At 41.9% G+C, this 19863-nt stretch overlaps 1 pseudogene; it reads left to right on the top strand.

Moving 5' to 3' along the window:
- The first annotated feature begins 11505 nt into the window (after window positions 1–11505).
- On the top strand, window positions 11506–18538 carry LOC118653628 (annotated as a pseudogene).
- The last annotated feature ends 1325 nt before the right edge of the window (window positions 18539–19863 follow it).

Here is a 19863-nt window from a genome sequence, read left to right as displayed (position 1 = left end):
AAAGTACACTCCCGGCTTTGGTACATGCTGTTTCTCTATGGAACATTCTTCCTTCAGACGTATGCATGGCTTACTCCCTCACTTTCTTCAGGTCATTGCCCAAATATTACCTTCTGGTTCTAAATTATGAGCAGATATAAAAGTGAAGGGCACCCTATACCAGGGGAGTGTTTTCAGGAAACAACTTTTATGGCAATTTTGCAAAATAGTATCAGAATTTTATTGCCACATTGGTTTTAATTAGACAAATTCCCAGAAAATATGTTTAATATTACTAAGCTCAAATGAGTTTTACAAGGCAGGAAATGAATGTATTCTGTATTAACAATATTCCAAATGCACTCTATGCAATGTGATGTTGTATTTCACAAATAATATAGGTTCTTTTTCTCTATGGTTCATTGTCTTTGAAAGCTAGGACAATCGACTGTCAAGTGCAGAGAAAAGAGTCAGCCAGTCGATAAACAACATTGGGTTTATTTTATTCAATAATTTACTTATCACAGAATTCGATCCATGCTTTTAAAATGCCTTTGATGATGACAAAGAGAATGGTGGTATTTGAGAGCCTGCTAGGGGGCTCCAAGCTTAGACTGAGTAGGGTATAGGGGAGTTTTGGGGATATAGACACAGGGCAGACAGAAGTAAAAGCAGCACCCAGCATGGTCCTAATGCCACCCTTGCCTCAGAATACTGGACTCAAAAATCAGCAGATGTGCTGGGGGCTTTGGGTTATCAATCTTTCTATAAATCAATGCACTCAAAACCCAAAGCCTTCCCCGTTTCAAAGGTATATGAATAAGGTTTATTAGGTTCTAGAAAATTCTGCATGAAGAGTTCTCAAACCATTTAAGAGTTTGTCAGTGGATGATTTCTTGCCTTCACGCTTGCTGAGGTAAGTTTGGGACCCAAAGTGTGAATTTAGGGTGTGTAGACTTTAAAAATTCTGCTCTGAAAGACAGCTGCTAGGAGTTTATCCTCATTAGGCAGACAGCAAAAACACTATGTGGAAATTCAGAAGTAGGTGAAACATAAGTATAAAGAAAATGGAGCTATGCTGAGACCCCATATTTTCAACTTTGGATTTCAGTTCTGAAGAGCCAGGGGCTTTAAGAGAATCTGGTTAGTGTCACCCCTGGAGGCCTTCCTTTGGGAACATTTTTAAAGAATATTGCATGGGTAGTTCCATGGGTGTCTGATTAGTGCTGTTGCACAGGGGAAGGGCCCTGACTGTGGTTTAACGCTCTATTGTTGTCATATTAAGTAGTTTTATCTTTGAATTTGTGTTTTGTAAGTTAAGTCCTATGAGACAATAGAATATATGAGGGTTAGGGGTTTGAAGCCAGGCCCACTTTAAATCTACTTCTTGCCACCTCCCCACCTCCCTGAATGGGTTCTTGACTACTGCCTCTCCTCTACCCACTGGATTCCCAGCCCTGCCTGGCCTCTCCTCTGCCCTGTGACCACTGCTACCCTCTACCTGGGCAGTGGAGGTAGCATTTGGGGGATGGGGTGGAGTGAAGTGGGTAAGGTGAGGTGGGGGTGGGGAGGGAGGTGCCAGGAATATTGGGGTGGGTGGGGGTTGGACATGTGCCCCATATGGAGTCTCAGGTGGGGCACGGCAGAAGCCTTCCCCACCTTGGACTGGCAACACCATGGTGAGTTCATCAGGCAACTACGTATATGAGTCTCTAGCCCACCCCAAATCCAGGTATGGAAGTTGCAATTTCTTGAGGGTTGGCCATCTGCCATGGGTTGGGACAGTGGGAAGGGAGAATTGACTTCCCAGCTAGGACAGGACTGGACTGGGACTGGATGTAGGTCCAGTAGCTGGTGGGAAGGAGAGCCTGGCAACCAGTAGACCACATGCACCTCATCATAAAAAGGGACTCCCAGGAGTTTGTGAGGGTTTATAGCTTGACATTAATAGGAATTAAAGAGAGAGATAGAGAGAACACAGAGGAAAGGAAATATTTTATATTTAGTACCTTTAATGGCACTGTTTTTCTGCTTTTTTAAAACAAGGGACCTTGAATTTTTAATTTGCACTAGGCCCAGCAAATTATGTAGCTTGCCCTAGACTACAATATATTTTCAATAGTTCCAATGAAAGGAATGGTAGCCATACCTTAACATACCATTCTTCTATATTTTGCTCCTGAGTCCTGCTGGCTGTGGGTCCACATGGTGCTGCCTGCTAGAAGACCTGGCAACAAGAATTTGGAGTTGTACTTGCTGCTGGTCTTGATCCTAAAACTTTAAGTTCTAAATCTCATTGTTTTGCATTAAACCATTGTGGGCTCTCTCCAGCTCTCTCCTGCCTTCGTACCTTCAGCATGCATGTGCTTTGCTTGCCTTCCAAACCAGCTGGAACACACCAGCTAACATTCAGGCACAGACAAAACACATTTTAAATGGTTTTGCCCCACATGAAGGTGATAGCAGGACAGAAATGTTCATGAGACTCCCCTGAATAGCCATGTTGGAGTAGTATTTGGTGGAGAGGGAAGAAAAGGAGGAAAGGGGCAAAACATTTGTAAAACAATATACAGTCATTACCTTTTTTCCCTTTAAGTGTTAAAATGTAGGTCTAGTAGTTTATCTGATAATTAACCTAAGCACGTACTTCAATGGACAAGCCCGAGTGGAACCTGATGATGTCAGGCAGTGATAGGGGGAGAAACAAACTCTCTGCTGTGAGAGAGTTAGAAGCACTTTCCATTCCAAACTAACAAACAAAACAAAAGAAAACACTCCAGATGCACTTGAGTTTCAGGATTCATGAGTAGTTCAGGAAAGAACGGTTGGGCTATCTCAGCTATGTGGAACATTTTCTTCAGTTACTCCCATCAGTGACTGAGCTCATCAGTTTTGGAAGGTATCCTAGGATGTCTCATTAGGCTGTTTGAAACTATTGATGTCGGATGATAGCACTGTTACCCCTTTTTCATCGCTAATTAATGGATTAAAAGTCCACTATAACAATGTTAGAATCTATAGCCCAGGAAGAAGGCGGTCCTGGACTGTTGCCTAGTTGTGCTGGATAGCTTCCAAGGCTGCCAATGCCTGGCCATCAGTGTGCATTATAAGGGAGAAAACAAAACCCACCAATAATACCTCTGCAGTGGTTGCTAAGATTAGAAGCATCCATTAGTGGACTCTTGTTTTCAACGGAATGGAAATTTGTTATTTAGAAATTTTGTTTTGAATTATTAATTTATATAGAAATAAGAAATGCTTGGGTTTTTTAAGCCAGATCAGCTTGGGTCCACAAAGTCATTCTGCCTATTTTAAGATGAGAAAAGTCCATCTGTTTGTCTGGAAGAGAATTGACTAGCTCCTAAGTACCTTGTTAAGTAGCAAATAATGGGCCATTTAGAGGGTTGGTTTAGTTAAGTGTAGAGCCTGCCTATTCTATATTTTAGCTCTCTATTAATAGATTTTGCTCATAATGTTGTAAAATGAGTATAAACCCTAATTCTGGTGGCATCTGGCTGTTCACAGCCCTTGCTTAATACCTTTAATTCTAACAGTAATAGCTTCCACTTACTCAGTTCTTGCTATGACCCAGGAATCGCATTAAATGCTTTCAATATGCTGTTTTATCTTATGAGCTAAATATTATTATCCCCATTTTACAGATTAGGAAACTACCATTTAATGAGGTTAAGTAATCTGACCCGGGTCACACAGCCACTAAGGAACAGAGACATGGCTTTACCATGTTTTCAGACTTCTAAATCCAGGTTTGAAAAAAAAGGAAAAAGGCCATATAAAAATTATTGAGTTCTAAACTTTCAAGGGGTAAAACTTAGATGATCCTCAAAGGACTAGTTTTCAGTTCTTCTGCTGTATTTTCAAACCTGACAGAATCTATCTTGTTCAGGAGGAAGAGTGCATGTGCACACACACACACACACACACACACACACACAAATACACTTTTCTACATATGCACATACACACAACAGCCCTTGGTCATTCACATCAAAGCAGTCAGTAGACACCCTATTCTGGGATCCTTAAATCTCACAACCACGTTAAAAGTTAAGCCAACTGGGCAAGTGCTCTTAGACCAATCTGTGAGGACAATAATATTCCCAGTGGAAATCAGAAATATGGTACCATTTAACTCAGATCTCCACATATGACTACTTCTATAACCATCAAAATATAAATTGGTCCCACTCCAGCCAAGCAGAGAGTGGAAATGAAAAAAAAAATTGTCTTGGTGCCAGCTCTGATTCCCCACTAAATAACTGTGGCATTAATATTGAAAGTATATCATCTGAAGTACAAATTCTAAGTCTGCCTTGAGGACCAACATGTCTTGGTCCAGAACTATTTGTGCTGTGGGTGGTAGACCCCACTTCTGGCACCAAAGTGCTGGAGTCTCAAGCATTATGTCTAGTCTTCCAATCCAACTACACTGTCTTCTTGCTCTCATGTGTGGTCTAGTGCTTGTTTCTGTACTTGGACTTTTCCTCTGATCCAGTATGGAATCTAGGGAACAAATCTTTTATTTTTTAATATATTTTATTGATTTCTTACAGAGAAGAAGGGAGATGAATAGAGAGTTAGAAACATCAAGGAGAGAGATTTATTGATCAGCTGCCTCCCGCACACTCTCTACTGGGTATGTGCCCGCAACCAAGGTACATGCCCTTGACCAGAATTAAACCTGGGACCCTTGAGTCTGCAGCCTGACGCTCTATCCACTGAGCCAAACCGGTTAGGGCAACGGAACAAACCTTGATTGCTCTGCTGGTCTTCAAGCTTCTCCCAAAGTTTGAATCTACATACTAGATTTTCATTTTGACTTGGAGAAAACTACTCTTCTTGTTACATAGCCAACAGGCATGCTGCTGAGTCCATCCAGCCTGGCCTGGCCTAACGTTTGGCCTGGGCTTCTCACAGCATGTTGACTAGATCCCAACAGGGAGGCATCTGGAGAGCAGGTGTTCAAAGACAACTAGGCAGAAGCTGCAAGGCTTTTTCTGACAAGGCCTTGGAAGCCACATAGCATCACTTCTGCCACAGGCTAGATTCAAGATGATGGAAGGGGAGAATTAGGCCCTACAAATTTATGGAAGGAGTGTCAAAGAATTTGTGGCCATAACTTTTATGAGAGAGAGAGAGAGAGAGAGAGAGCGAGAGAGAGAGAGAGAGTCAGTCCAAGGGTTGACCCACAACCGAGCTACCCAGCCAGGGCTGTAGCCATCTTTTAAAAGTTCCACAACAGTGTTAGCACTGGACACATAAATGAAAGAATGAATGATGCCTATGTAAGCATGTCTGATAGATGTGCTCTCTAAAAGCTTCACTTCTATTAAAACATTGCATTTATTCTGAAATATTCTTAGGTCCAAAATTAAGACAGTGATTTTATTTGAGAAAGGGTCTACTTATGCTAACTTCTTAGCATAAGGTCAAAGTAAAGAAAGAAGAGGAATGGAATGAGAGGCAGAGCAGCTATCCTCTTCTTCAGATATCCACCCCCTTTATCTATTTCCATGCCTGAAATTCCTCCAATAAAAGGCTTTTTCTCCTCTTCGGTCTTGAGGAATTAATTTCTATCTATAGAAACCATCTATCAGTCACTGATCATCAGAGAGATGCAAAATAAAATGACAATGAGGTATCACCTCACACCATTCATAATGGCTACCATCAACAAATCAACAAATGACAAGTGCTGGTGAGGATGTGGAGAAAAGGGAACCCTAGTACACTGCTGGTGAGAATGCAGACTGCTGCAGCCATTATGAAAAACAGTATGGAATTTCCTCAAAAAATTAAATATGGAACTACCATTTGACTGGGTGATCCCACTTCTAGGAATATATCCTAAGAAACATGAAACACTAATCAGAAAGAATGTATGCACCCCTATGTCCATAGCAGTGTAATTTACAGTAGCTAAGATCTAGAAACAGCTCAAGTGCCCATCAGTAGATGAGTGGATAAAAAAGCTGTGGTACATGTACACCATGGAACACTAAGCAGCAGTAAAAAAGAAGAATCTCTCACCCTTTGAGACACATGGAGGGACCTGGAGAGTATCATGCTAAGTGAAATAAATCAGTCAGAGAAAGAAAAGTATCACATGATCTCACTCATAGTTGGAATCTAATTAACAAAATAAACTGATGAACAACATGGATCCAGAGACATGGAACAGAGTGTAAAATCTTGGAGGGAAGGTGGGGGAGAGTGGGTGGGTGAGGAGGCAATCAACCAAAGACCTTGTATGCATATATGCATAACCCATGGATGCAGACAGTGGGATGGTGAGGGCCTGGGGTGAGGGGTGGGAGTGGGCTGGAAGGAGTCAATGGGAGGAAAAAGGGGACATATGTAATACTTTCAACAATAAAGATTTTAAAAAATAAAACAACAACAAAGAAACCATCCACCATGATACAGACACCATTTACAGAAGAATAACATCCGAGTTTTTTTTTTATATCTCACCCCTTGGGAGTTAGAATGGGAGTGAAGAGGAAGTGGAAATGTTGGGCTTTTTTAGGTATGAGTTGGACACGGTTTCTCTCTATCTCTGCAGGAAATACTTTCCAAAACTCCCAAGCAGCCCTTCAGAAGTCTTCCCCACAAGGCTTACAGTGAAGGTTGTGGTCCTTCCACCCTTAAAGCACAGCAAGAGCTCTCTTCATAGAAACCTCTTCATACCCTGACCTCCTTTGATGCCCTTGTTCTGGTGGAAGGTTGCCGCATCACAGAAACAACTTTAATGCTTCCACTGTGGTTTCTGTCTGTGGGGTTTCACCTTCTGCTCACTTTAGTATCTGATATCTGCAGTATTGACACCTCAGCTGAATCTGAGGTGGGACAAGTTCCATTCTAACCAACTGTTATGTAGGTTACACTGTTGTGTTACAGCTAATAATAAGTGATTTTTTTAAAAAAATCATAATTCCTGCATTCAAAAAATATCTCAGTCAGCAGTTTACTAAATCCCATGTTATTTAAGACTCTTGTTTGCCCTAGCTGGTTTGGGTCAGTGGATAGAGTGTTGGCCTGCGGACTGAAGGGTTCCAGGTTCGATTCCAGCCAAGGGCACATACCTCGGTTGCAGGCTCCTCCCTGGCCTGGGCCCTGGTTGGGGGTCATGCAAGAGGCAACCAATTTTTTAAAAAATATATATTTTATTGATTTTTTACAGAGAGGAAAGGAGAGGGATAGAGAGTTAGAAACATTGATGAGAGAGAAACATCGATCAGCTGCCTCCTGCACATCTCCTACTGGGGATGTGCCCGCAACCCAGGTACATGCCCTTGACCGGAATCGAACCTGGGACCTTTCAGTCCGCAGGCCGACGCTCTATCCACTGAGCCAAACCAGTTTTGGCAAGAGGCAACCAATTGATGTGTTTCTCTCACATCAATGTTTCTCTCTGTCTTTCCCTCTCTCTCCCACTCCCTCTAAAAATCAATGAAAAAATATCCTCGGGTGAGGATTAAAAAAAAACTAGTTTCTTCAACTCAGTCCTATTGATATGCTGACAGTCAATATACTTTTTCTCTGATATTTGGCAAATTTTTATCAAGAGATCACTTCTCATTATGTAACTGATATAGTCATTTCCAAGCCATCCCCGAGATTTGTAAGATCAAGTACAATGACAAATTTTTGCATTTCTTACTCCAGCTAAATAAACCTAAATGGAGGAGAAGTCCACTGGGAAACAAGTGCTGAGGAACAAAAGCAATTTCAAGTGACCTGTCTGAATCAGCTCCAGTGCCAACACTACTTTGTGTAGACTTGTTTGTTAGTGGAATATTTAATATAAATGTGTTCACAAAAGTCATGCTTAAACAGACATTTTAATTATAGAGGGAAGATGTTTATCTCTGAGTATTTTTTTCTTAGTGGTTTTTACATATTCTACTTTTTAAAAGAGAACATATATTACTTTGATAATTAGGATATTGTACTTACACATGGCTATGTTTACATACAATACATGGAAACACTTAAAGAGTGAAAGAATGGGATAGAACATTGAAATGGTCTTTACAGCATTGTCCATTAGAAATATGATACGAAACACACAATGTAAATTGAAGTTGTCTAGTAGCCACAGTAAATAAATGAAAACTTAGCCCTGGCCAGGTGGGGCATCGTCCTGTACACAAAATAGGTTACGGGTTTGATTCCCAATCAGGGCACATACCTAGGTTGCAGATCTTATCCCCGGTCGGAGCATGTACGGCAACCAAGCTATGTTTCTCTCTGATATCAATGTTGATCTTTCTGTGTCTCTCCTGCCTTTCTCTAAAACATATCCTCTGGTGAGGATTTTTAAAAAGTGAGAATTTAATTTCAATTCTATATTTTATTTAACCCAATGTATCTAAAATATCATTTTAACATGTAATCAATAAAAATGTATTAAGAAAATGTTACATTATTTTTTCATACGAAGTCTTTGAAATCTGGTGTGTATATTACACTTACAGCACATCTCAACTCACACTAGCCTCATTTCAATAGCTTAAAAGCCTCATATTTATAGTGGCTACCAAATAGGACAGAAGAGCTCTATTATCTCTATAATGATATCCTTATAAAAGATTAATATCAAAGATTTATTAGCATGGATTTGTTCTCATGTGCTTGATCAAAATTCTCAGAAAATGAAAAATTTTGTAAAAAAAAAAAAGCAAACCTCAGTTATTAAATAGAATTTTAGTAGAGCATTCTTGTATTTGCCACTCTACAAAAGTTATATTTATGAACTGAAGCTTCCATGCCCTTTAATGATTTGTTAAATCCCAAAGCAGTGTCTATATAAACAGTAAATTGCATCTCAAAAGCATGAGTAAACCCTAAAGGACAATAGATCAGTTCACATCATCTTTTAAAGTATGGAGACTATTGCTCTCCAATCTTTATTGGTACTTATCTTTTGAAGTAACACCTTCAAATCAATAGTTCTTTTCTATTTTTAATGTTCTTCTGCCATTAATCTATCCTTATGGTTCATTTTTCTTGCTCAGCAAAGATTTGTACAGAGGCCTGAGTGTTTCTCTAGGTTTTTTCCCTCTGTATGAGAAAATTGTATTTCATTTGGAGTGTGTTAAGTCACATTGGGATTTAAAGACTGGCAGTACACCTTCATTTTGGACGAAAGGAAAGTAATTCTTAGATCTGCTGCATGAAAAATAAAATTTGGGTCTTATGTGTCTTTTTAAAATTATGGTAGCACAAAAGCATAGAACATTAAGTTTACCATCTCAACCACTTTTAAGTGTACATTTCAGTAGTGTTAAATATAGTCACATTTTTGTGCAACCTTATGTGTCTCGGTGTACTTTTTTGGTAGATCTTAGAGAAACAAGTAGCCTCCCGCCCTGTGTAAACAGGTTGATTTGACCTCTCAGGCCTCACAGATGGTTGACTAGGAAAGTTACAGTTAGTTCATGGGCCTGTAGGGAACCAGGGAGGCATTAACTCCATTCGACCCACTGTGCAGTGGAGGCAGACAAGCTGTCCTCCCTTGAGGTTCCAAGATGGGGTGTTACCTTTTCTATGATGCGATTTGATTTTGAGAACACTCTGTGAAATGGTCAGGATGGTCACCTATGCCCCTATTGTTTCTCCTGTGACACTCTCAGTCAGCATGCACCCTTTGCTTTTGGACATCAGTAGATGTGGAAGACTCATCTGATGGCGACTAAGCCAGAATAAACACACCAAGTTTCAAAAAATCAGATCTTTCAATTAAACCACATGTTAATACCATCTGTTCAGAGTGACCCAATAAAGGGCAGTGATGTTCAGAAATTTATATCTTAATAAGCTCCTACATTAAACAGTATTGTATTGTGACTCTCCTAAAAAGTAATTTTTACTGCTAGAAACTTTACTGGCCAATGAAGTAGTAGTTGTTCCTATTTTTGACATGCTACTGATCAAATGATGATATGAAACCGCATGAATTTTATAATGCAGCTGTTGACCTCAATTTAGCAATCTCATTAAATTATTTCTTAGTTTTCTAGAGATATTTTATTGTGATCACCTTTTTATTTTGAACAAGTTAAAACCTAACAGAGAAGTTGCTAAAATATTACAATGAATTCCCAATGGTCTGTACCTAGATCTACAGATTGTTTTGCCATATTGTTTTCTCTCCCTCCTAGAGATATATTTTCTTTATTGAGGTGAAATTTACATAACATAAAATTAACCATTTTAAGTGAACAATTCATTGACATTTAGTGCATTCACGTGTTGTATAATCACCCCCTCTATCTAGTTTCAAAACATTTGCATTACCTCAAAATAAAATCCTATATCCAGTAAGCAGTTACTCCCCATTTGCCTTCCCCTCAGCCTACGGCAGTGGTCGGCAAACTCATTAGTCAACAGAGCTAAATATCAATAGTACAATGATTGAAATTTCTTTTGAGAGCCAAATTTTTTAAACTTAAACTATATAGGTAGGTACATTGTTATTAACTTAATTAGGGTACTCCTAAGCTGGCCTTTGCTAAAAACGTCCTCAATCTGATTGAGGTACGTTCGCTGAGGTCGACCCCTTCCAACTCTCCCATCCACACTCGTCTTGTATACTTGTTTCGTCCATCTCCTTTCGTTCATCCTCTCTATATGTCCAAGCCATCTCAACATGCCTTTCTCAATCCTTGACACTACATCTTCTTTCACTCCACAACGTTCCCTAAAATTAACTTAATAAACTTTACTTTTGTCACCTGCGTGAGATTTGAGGACATAACTAGCACTAACCACTGCACAATGAGACTGCTGACTGACTCACTCACTCAACTCGTGCATGAATCGCGCGAGCCTCCCCCACGCTGCATATCCCCCGGCCTGCCTGCGCCTTGTCTCCCGACACCCCCCACTTCTTCTAGCGCCACTTCTTCAAAATAGACTTGCTCAGGCCAAAAACCGACTTCTGCGCATGGGCCACAAAGTTTCAATCGCACTGTACGTGCGCGCCCGCATGTGATATTTTGTGGAAGAGCCACACTCAAGGGGCCAAAGAGCCGCATGTGGCTCGCGAGCCGCGGTTTGCCGATCACTGGCCTATGGGAACCACCACACTGTTTTCTGTGTGATTTGCCTATTTTGGATATTTCATATAGATAGAATCATACAACATGTGACTTTTTTATGTCTGGCTTCTTAGCATAATGTACAATGTAGAAAGTATCCATACTTTCATCACAGATACTTTTCATTGAAGTTGTAGGTTGACTATAGGAGGACATTCCATCACCTGTGTTCACCTGCTCCCATTTCACTCCACAAATGGGTTGGATAGGATCTCAGAGTCTCTTAAGACCCACATTTCCTTTTAAATCAAGCACCCCTTTGGGGAAAGGGTGGATGTTTATTCAAGTACATGTGCATTTACATCCTATAATCTAATTGAATAGTATAAAATGGGCATAAAGAAGAAAATATCCAAAGATAACCACACTCTCTCCTGTCTTCAGTTTCTTTATCTACGGAATGACCAGACTGCATCCAAGCCCTAAGAGCCATTATGATGAGGATTGTATGATTCTATTCCCCAGACAATCCAGCTTACACTTTCTTTACATCTGTTATTCCAGAGAGCTACTTTTCCTCTGTAGTTTATTAGAGCAAAATTGATATTGATGAACCATTGGGTTTGTGACTCTGGAGGTTACAAACTATAGTTTGACAGCTTAAAGGGATTCTGGAAATCAAACATCAGGAATATATTAAAGAATTAGCTGACAAAAAAACAAAAACAAAAAACTATAGCTTGGATGAGTTTACAATTCAGTTGGAACTTAGAGATAGATGACCATGTGACAGCAGGGATATTCATAACCAGAGGAAAAATCTTGTTAATAGAGATTAAATATTCAATATAAACCACACATATATCCAGTAAGGAAATTGGTAAAAATGCCAACAAGAAATATCAGTCTGCTTTCACTCTTCACATGTCACTGAACTCTTTGATTTGACCAGTCGTCTGTGGGTCAAATGGTTACAGATGCTTCTGAAAAGTAAGTGGCAACTTAAGATTAAAGTTGACCTAACTGGTACACCAGACAGAGCATTCTTTCTTGAATTAATTTTAGTGCTGCATTTATCTTTATTTGTTTCAATATCTATAATAATAAAATCGTAATATGCTAATTAGACCAGATGTCCTTCTGGATGAAGCCGGGGCTGCAAGAAAAGCCCAGTTCCCAGGTGCCTGTCAGTGGCTGGAGGGAGGGAAGCTGGTGCCGGCAGCTGGGGGAAGGAAGGACTACTCTTGCATGAATTTCGTGCATCTGGCCTCTAGTTGTATTATAAAACTCTTCAAACACTCAGCAAAGTTGAAATAATTTTACAGTGAATGCCTATATACCCACCTCATGGAGTCTACCATCAACATTTTACTATACTTGTTATATCACACGTTTATCTATCCTTTTATCTATTCATTCATCCATCTTATTTTTTGAATGATTTCAAAGTAAATTACAGACCAACATACATGTCAATATGAAGCAGTAATTTGTTCATTTTCACTGCATTTATGTATAAAACATAATTTATTTATACATTCTTGTAGTATAAATTGAATTTTTTTCAATTTTTTTTTACTATTAAAAGTATTGCTAAAATGAATATTCATCAAAAAAAATGTCCTAGTTCTAGCATATATATCTAGGACTGGGATTGCTACACCAGAAGGTGAGTGAATCTTCAACTTTATTAGATAATACCAAATTGTTTCTGGAAGTGGTTATACCAACTTACGCTTACACTATTAATGTAGAAGAGTTCTAATTGCTTCATATCCTTTCCAATAGTTAATTTCATCTCCATTTCAATTATTGTTAATTAGGAGGGTATGAGGGATATTATATTGTGGTTTTAATGTGCATTATTCTGATTATTAATGCGGTCAAACAATCTTTTCATGTTTCTTAAAAACTTATATTTCTTCTATTGCATGCCTGCTCAAGTCCTTTGTCCACTTTTTTTACACTAGTATTTGTCTTTTTACTTATTTACATCCAGGAGTTCTTGGTATATTCTGAATACCAATATTTTTTTATGTTTGAAATATATTGTCTTAGTTTGTGGTTTTTCTTTTTCATGTTTTTTAAAAGTATCTTTTATTGAACAGAAGGTCTTAATCTTCATTATTATTTTTTTGATTAATTAAATCTTTATTGTTCAGATTATTACATTTGTTCCTCTTTTTTCCCACCATAACTTCCCTCCACCCAGTTCCCACCCCACCCACCTCCCTCACTCCTCACCCACTGTCCTCATCCATAGGTGCACGATTTTTGTCCAGTCTCTTCCCGCATCCCCCTCACCTCTTCCCCCCCCCCAAGAATAGTCAGTCCACTCCCTTTCTATGCCCCTGATTCTATTATAATCACCAGTTCATTCTGTTCATCAGATTATTCACTTGATTTTCAGATTCACTTGTTGATAGATGTGTATTTGTTGTTCATAATTTGTATCTTTACCTTTTTCTTCTTCTTCCTCTTCTTAAAGGATACCTTTCAGCATTTCATATAATACTGGTTTGGTGGTGATGAACTCCTTTAGCTTTTTCTTATCTGTGAAGCTCTTTATCTGAACTTCAGTTCTGAATGATAGCTTTGCTGGATAAAGTAATCTTGGTTGTAGGTTCTTGGTATTCATCACTTTGAATATTTCTTGCCACTCCCTTCTGGCCTGCAAAGTTTCTGTTGAGAAATCAGCTGACAGTCGTATGGGTACTCCCTTGTAGGTAACTGACTTTCTTTCTCTTGCTGCTTTTAAGATTCTCTCTTTGTCTTTTGCTCTTGGCATTTTAATTATGATGTGTTTTGGTGTGTTCCTCTTTGGATTCCTTTTGTTTGGGGTTCTCTACGCTTCTGGACTTGTAAGTCTATTTCTTTCACCAGGTAGGGGAAGTTTTCTGTCATTATTTCTTCAAATAGATTTTCAATATCTTGCTCTCTCTCTTCTTCTGGCACCCCTATAATTCGGATGTTGGTACGCTTGAAGCTGCCCCAGAAGCTCCTTACACTATCTTCATATTTTTGGATTCTTTTTTACATTTTGCTTTTCTGGTTGGGTGTTTTTTGCTTCTTCGTATTTCAAACCGTTGACTTGATTCTTGCGATCCTCTAGTCCAGGGGTGGGCAAACTTTTTGACTCGCGGGCCACAATGGGTTCTTAAACTGGACCGGAGGGCCGGAACAAAAGCATGGATGGAGTGTTTGTGTGAACTAATATAAATTCAAAGTAAACATCATTACATAAAAGGGTACAGTCTTTATTGTTTTTTTAGTTTTATTCATTTCAAATGGGCCGGATCCGGCCCGTGGGCCGTAGTTTTCCCACGGCTGCCCTAGTCTGCTGTTGGGAGTCTCTGTAATATTCTTTATTTCAGTCAGTGTATGCTTAATTTCTAGTTGGTCCTTTATCACAACCTCAAGGGTCTCATTAGATTTCTTGTAGGTCTCATTAAGTTTATCGGCAGTTTCTAGAAAATTCTTGAAAAACCTTAAAAGTGTGGTTTTGAACTCTATATCCAGTAGTTTGCTTTCCTCCATTTCTGTCATTTGTGTCCTTTTTCTTTGTCTCCGCATTTTTTATGCTTCCCTGTGTTGATAAAGTGGTTTTCTGTGTTAAGTGTCCTCTAGGGCCCAGTGGTTCAGCCTCCCCAATTACCTGAGGAGGACACTCTTGGTGCACCCCCTTGTGGTCTTTGTGCACAGTCTTGTTGTAGTTAAGCCTTGATTGTTGTAGGTATCACTGGGAGGAATTGACCTCCAGGCCAGTTGGCTGTGAGAATCAGCTGTGTCTGCAGTGGGAGAACTTCTGTGCTGGAGACACCCCTCTGGGGCAAGACTTGCTTCAATGGGGCTTTGGTGCTCACTGAGTCTGCCCCCTGAGTGTGTCCTTTATGGTTCCACGGAGCTGCAAACTGGATGGTCCCACTCTGACCTCTGGGTACACTGGCTCCTGGAACTCTAGGGAGATGCTGATCTAGCCTCTGCCTTAGGCTATCCAGCAAACGCCTCCCTGCAGGGCTTGGGCAGGGAGGGTCCCACGGGATCAACAGGGCGGGGCTAGCAATTATGGCTGCTCTCAGAGGCCCCGCTTCTCAGTGTCTCGGCAATTGCTGCAAGCCCCTCCGAGAGAAAGCTGCCCTTGAGTTCCGACAGATGTCAGACAGTCCCACTTCTCCCATATGAGTCTGGGTCCCCAGAGACTCGCCCGGAACTGGAGCTCAGAGCCTGAGACTCCCTTCTGATTGAAAACAACAACCACGCCCTCAGCTGCCAGCCCACTCCGTGTGCGCCTCTGTACCTTAGTATTTTCCACACTGCGCCTCCTCTGAGTCTCAGTATGCTTTTCTCTTTCCTTCTAGTTGTAGAATTTCCACTCAGCCAGCCATCCTGTGGTTCTGGATAATGTCTGTTCCATCTTTTAGTTGTATTTTTGAAGTGGTTGTTCGAGGCAGCAAACTCCGGTGTTTACCTATGCCGCCATCTTGGTTTCTCAGAAGATCTTAATCTTAATGTAACTTTGTTCTCATTTAAGAAAGTCATCTCTATTCTGAAGTCATTCAGATATTTAGATATATTATTATCTCCTAAAAGTTTTGGGGTATTGCCTTTTGCATTTAACTTTTTAATCCATCCAAAATTTATTTCAGTGTTTTCTCATATGGAAAACCATCTAGACCTGGTGTGTTTTCTTTGTGGAAAAACCTGACTGATGATTCAACTCATTTAATGATTATAAGGCTACTCAGGTTTTCTATTTCTTCTTGAATCAAGTTAGGTAAATTATATATTTCTAGGATTTTGTCCTTTTCATCTACATTTAAAAATTTATTACCTTAGCCCTAGCTGGTTTTGCTCAGTGGGTAAAGCCACAACCTGCAGACTGAGGAGTCCAAGGTTCCATTCCAGTCAAGGGCACATGCCAGGGTTTCTGGCTCAGTCCCCAGTAGGGAGCATGCAGGAGGCAGCCCATCAATGATTCTTTCATCATTGATGTTTTTATCTCTATCTCTCTCTCTCCCTCTCCCTTCCTTTCTGAAATCAATAAAAATATTTTTTTTGAAAAAGAGAGAGAGCTCTTTGAGGAAGATGTGGTTGCAGCTGCAGTGCAGCTCCATCCAACCGGCTCCTGACTCACCATCCTGCCTGCTCCTGACTCACCACTATTTGCTCTTCTAGCCTAGGAACAAGTCCGTCAGGAAGCCTTGCCACAGCATTGGCTTTTGGAGGCGGGTGGGAGAGGACAATGGGAGGGGGGAACAGGGACATATGTAATACTTTCAACAATAAAGAATTATAAAAAATAATATCCTATCTAATAAAAGAGAAACATGGTAATTAGCCGTACATCTGCTACCCTTCCCATTGGCTAATCAGGGCGATATGCAAATTAACTGCCAGCCAAGATGGCGGCTGGCAGCCAGGCAGCTTGAAGCTAACATGAGGCTTGCTTGCTTCAGTGACAGAGGAAACCAATGTTCCCCGCCTGCCTTGCTGGCCTCTGAGCTTGCAGTTTGAAACATTGTTACAAATATAGAAGCTAAACAAAACCCCAGAAACCTGCTTTCAGCCAGCCAGAATCTCAGAGCTGGAGTTGATACAGTGTTTCGATTGTAGAACCCAAACAAACCAGATACCTGCTTTCAGCAGCAGAAGCCTCAGAGCTGGAGCCAGAGCTAAAGCTGGCCCAGAATAAAAAAAAAGAAAAAAGGAGCAGTTGGGAGCTTCAGTCGGCCTGAAAACAGCCCTCAGCCCCTCACCCAGACTGGCCAGGCACCCCAGTGGGGACCCCCACCCTGAAGGGTGTGTGACCAGCTGCAAACAGCCATCATCCCCTCACCCAGGCTGGCCAGGCACCCCAGTGGGGACCCCCACCCTGATCCAGGACACCCTTCAGGGCAAACCAGCCGGCCCCCACCCGTGTACCAGGCCTCTATCCTATATAGTAAAAGGGTAATATGCCTCCCAGCGCCGGGATCAGCAGAGCCGAGAGGCCTCCTGGCACTGGGATCAGCGTGACAGGGGGCAGCGCCCAAACCCCCTGATCGCCCTGCGGCTCTATGTGTGACAACCTCCCTATCTGCCCTGCTCTGTTCGTGACAAGTGGAGACGCCCCAACCCCCTGATCAGCCCTGCTCTGTGCCTGATAGGGGGGAGCGCCCCAACCCCCTGATCGCCCTGCGATTCTGCCTGTGACAGGGTGTGGCGCCCCAACCCCCCCCCCCACGGGCCCTGCTCTGTGTGTGATGGGGTAGAGCCATAACCTCCCCATCGGCCGTGCCCTGAGTGTGACAGTGCGGTGCCCCAACCCCCTGATCGGCCCTGCTCTGTGGGTGATAGAGGGCGGCACCCCAACCCCCCCCCACGGGCCCTGCTCTGTGTGTGATGGGGTAGAGCCATAACCTCCCCATCAGCCCTGCCCTGAGTGTGACAGTGGCGGCGCCCCAACCCCCTGATCGGCCCTGCTCTGTGTGTGACAGGGGGCGGTGCCCCAACTCCCCTATCGGCCCTGCTCTGTGCGTGACAGGGGGCAGCGCCCCAACCCCCTGATCGGCCCTGCTGTGTGCGTGACAGGGGGTGGTGCCACAACCTCCTCATCGACCCTGCCTTGAGTGTGACAGGGGCCGGTGCCCCAACCCCCCAATTGGCCCTACCCTGAGCGTGACTGAGGGTGGCATCGCAACCTCCCGATCCGCCCTGCTCTGGGCATGACAGGGGGCGGCGCCCCAACTTCCCAATCGGCCCTGCTCTGAGCCCGACCAGGGGCTGCACCTAGGGATTGGGCCTGCCCTCTGCCTCCCGGGAGCAGGCCTAAGCCAGCAGATAGTTATCTCCCGAGGGGTCCCAGACTGCGAGAGGGCACAGGCCGGGCTGAGAGATCCCCCCTCCCCCCGAGTGCACAAATTTTTGTGCACTGGGCCTCTAGTATAATAATAAAAGCATAATATGCTAATTAGACCAGACGTCCTTCTGGATGTCCTTCTGGACGAAGCTGTGGCTGCGAGGGAAGCCCAGGTCTCGGGTGCCTTCCCCCGGGCAGAGGGAAGCCCGAGTCCAAGGTGCCTGAGGGAAGCCTGTGCTGGCAGCCGGGGGAAGGAAGACCTACTCTTGCACAAATTTCATGCATCAGCCTCTAGTAATAAAATAAAGATACCAGGAAGACACCCGTGGATCCAGAGGTGGCGATTCACCGCATTCGAATCACTCTAACCAGCCACAATGTCAAGTCCCTGGAGAAGGTGTGTGCTAACTTCATCAGAGGCACAAAGGAAAAGAATCTCAAAGTGAAAGGGCCAGTCCAGATACTGACCAAGATTCTGAGAATCACTACAAGGAAAACTCCCTGTGGGGAGGGTTCTGACACTTGGGATTGGTTTCAGATGAGGATTCACAAGTGACTCATTGACTTGCACAGCCCTTCTGAGGTTGTTAAGCAGATTACTTCCATCAGTATTGAGCCAGGAGTGGAGATTGAAGTCATCATTGCAGATGCATAAATCAGCCTTTTTAATAAATTGACTATCAGTTGTTAAAGAGGGGGGGCGGGGAAACAAGCTTTTGTGTCAAAAGGGGATATATGAATTTATATATGCTGTGGATGAATAGAATATGTCTGAAAGAACTGGAGAGCATTATGCTAAGTGAAATAAGCCAGTAAGAGAAAGATAAATATCAGATGATCTCACTTATTTGTGGAATATAATGAACAACACAAACTGATGAACAAAAACAGATCCAGAGACAGAGAAGCATCAATCAGACCGTCAAACCTCAGAGGGAAGGTAGGGGAGGGTGGGGGTAAGGGGGAGAGATCAACCAAAGGACTTATATGCATGCATATAGGCCTAACCAATGGACACAGACAACAGTGGGGTGAGGGTATGAGTAGGGGGGATGGGAGGTAATGTGGGGATAAGGACACATGTAATAACTTAATCAATAAAAAAATAAAATAAAAAAGAGTGGTTAACTCTGAAGAGAGAGTCTAGGGTTCTAAGATGGAAGAGTTACTTTTCATCACATACCCTTTTGATCTGTTTGCACAAGGTACTTTGTATTATGTTTTAAATTTAAAATTTATTTATGTCAAAATAAATAAAACTTTGAAATGTTATTCCAGAGTTCGAAGCCAGACACAGTTCCCAAGCTCTCCCCAGAACAAAAAAAAAAAAGAAAAAAAGGTACTTTCTTCTCCCCCAGTTTACCTTCTGTGACACCTTCCCTGCCTTATAATACTGCACTCCCAAAGTCATAGTTAGTGTCCCAATGATTCCTGGCCTCTGTGTCTTATTAGCAGCAATTTTCTTCTATCACAGTTTCCCATTCAGTCAATACTTTGGCCAACAGTTTTAAAATAGAACACAGGTCCCTGAACTTAGAAATAAGCAACAACCAAAAAACCTTTAAGCGTCTGAAATAGCAGTTGTCACCAAGCCCTATGACAGTGATGGCGAACCTTTTGAGCTCGGTGTGTCAGCATTTTGAAAAACCCTAACTTAACTCTGGTGCCGTGTCACATATAGAGATTTTTTGATATTTGCAACCATAGTAAAACAAAGATTTATATTTTTGATATTTATTTTATATATTGAAATGCCATTTAACAAAGAAAAATCAACCAAAAAAATGAGTTCGCGTGTCACCTCTGACACGCGTGTCATAGATTCGCCATCACTGCCCTATGTTAATGCTCTTGACTTAGTTCCTCAAACCAATGATTTTCAAACTTAAGTCTGCACCAGAATCACCTGAGAGGCTTGTTAAAACACAAATTGCTAGGCTCCCGCCTCAGAGTTTCAGATTCAGTAGTCCTGGGGTGGAA

This window comes from Myotis myotis, unplaced genomic scaffold (genome assembly GCF_014108235.1).
Source record: "Myotis myotis isolate mMyoMyo1 unplaced genomic scaffold, mMyoMyo1.p scaffold_m19_p_4, whole genome shotgun sequence".
Taxonomy (NCBI): domain Eukaryota; kingdom Metazoa; phylum Chordata; class Mammalia; order Chiroptera; family Vespertilionidae; genus Myotis; species Myotis myotis.
The sequence above is the reverse complement of the archived record's forward strand: the minus strand, read 5'-3'. Positions and strand labels throughout refer to the sequence as shown.